Source organism: Aptenodytes forsteri, unplaced genomic scaffold (assembly GCF_000699145.1).
Source record: "Aptenodytes forsteri isolate BGI_AS27 unplaced genomic scaffold, ASM69914v1 Scaffold26, whole genome shotgun sequence".
NCBI classification, from domain to species: domain Eukaryota; kingdom Metazoa; phylum Chordata; class Aves; order Sphenisciformes; family Spheniscidae; genus Aptenodytes; species Aptenodytes forsteri.
This window is the reverse complement of record NW_008794125.1, coordinates 1,403,261-1,404,678: the sequence shown is the minus strand read 5'-3', so window position 1 is coordinate 1,404,678 and position 1,418 is coordinate 1,403,261.

Here is a 1,418-nt window from a genome sequence, read left to right as displayed (position 1 = left end):
AGCCCGGGCCGGCGCTTCTGCCCGGGGCCGCTGGGCCGTGTCCCCGCAAGTCTGGTTCGGTTTCCTCGACAGCTGTAGTTCCTCCAGCCTGTGGGAATGGAGCGGTGTGGCGTTGAGAGAGAGACGGGGGGGTGGGCAGAAGCGGCAGCGTGGGGGCTGCCAGCGTTGGAGGGAATTCTGGTCCGAGGGTTGACGTCTGTCTGTCTGTCTGTCTGTCTTTCTGTCTTCCTTCCTCTGTAATGATGGCAGCAAGCGCCAGCAGCACGGGCCTTTGTCGTTTCCCAAGAAAACTTCAAACCCAAACGCCTCGTTCCACTGCCATCGTTCTCAGTTGTCCTTAACCAGCCGGTGAAACCCATAACCTGTGCAGCTGGGGCAGACCTTTTCTGATGCAATGGGAACTATGCCGTGAGGACTGGTCAGACCTGGCCGTAGCCATGACGGAGCCCCACAGGGTTTCATTCACCACTCTCCACGGTCCACTGAGCAGCAGCTTCTTGAAAAGGTCTCGGAAAGACGATGGAGAGCAGCCCCAGGACACCTCTCTGCGGCGCTGAAGGACTTGTACATCAACGTGAGGCTTGCGCTGTGGCAGCCCTGTCCCTGGTGTGAGTGGCTGCACAGGTGATGAACCTGTTGCATGAGTCTTTCTGCTTCCCCTCAGTTTCAGGTTGCAGAGCTGCAAAGAGCTTTAGCTTCGGATCCTTGGAGTAGGGGCCATGGGTGGAGGGACGGTTGCTCTGTGGAGGGCAGCTACACGCTAGACCTTAAAAATGGAATCCATGGCTCAAATCAATTGTGAAGTTGAGTTGAGCGGCAGAGAAGCGTGCAGAATAGCAGTCGTGTATCCTCAAGCCTCCCTGGTTTCCAACAGATGGGTATAGTTTCCTCTGCTCCAGCAGAATCTCTTTAGGGCAGTTCCGTTAAACATCATCCAACTTTCCATCATTCCCCAGCTGTTGTTTCATGGGCAACAGTTATTAAATCTGACATAGGAGTCGTGGGACAAATGCATTCAGAAAGCAGAGAGGATTACAGAAAAGGGACTGAAACTTAAAATTTCAAGTTGGGTAAGTGAACACCTGATAGCTAAGTTACCTAAAAACAGAGAGACATAACTGAATGAAAATGCCTTGTGTCATTTAGGGCATCCGATACCAGGTGAAGTGTCAGGACTTCAGTCTTATCCTTAACTCTCAGGTATGAGCTTAGGATCATAGAGTCATAGAATATGTCAAGTTGGAAGGGACCCATAAGGATCTTCGAGTCCAACTCCCTGCTCCTCGCAGGACAACCTAAAACTAAACCCTAGGACTAAGAGCATCGTCCAGACGCTCCTTGAACTCTGACAGGCTTGGTGCCATGACCACTTCCCTGGGGAGCCTATTCCAGTGACCGACCACCCTCTCGGTGAAGAA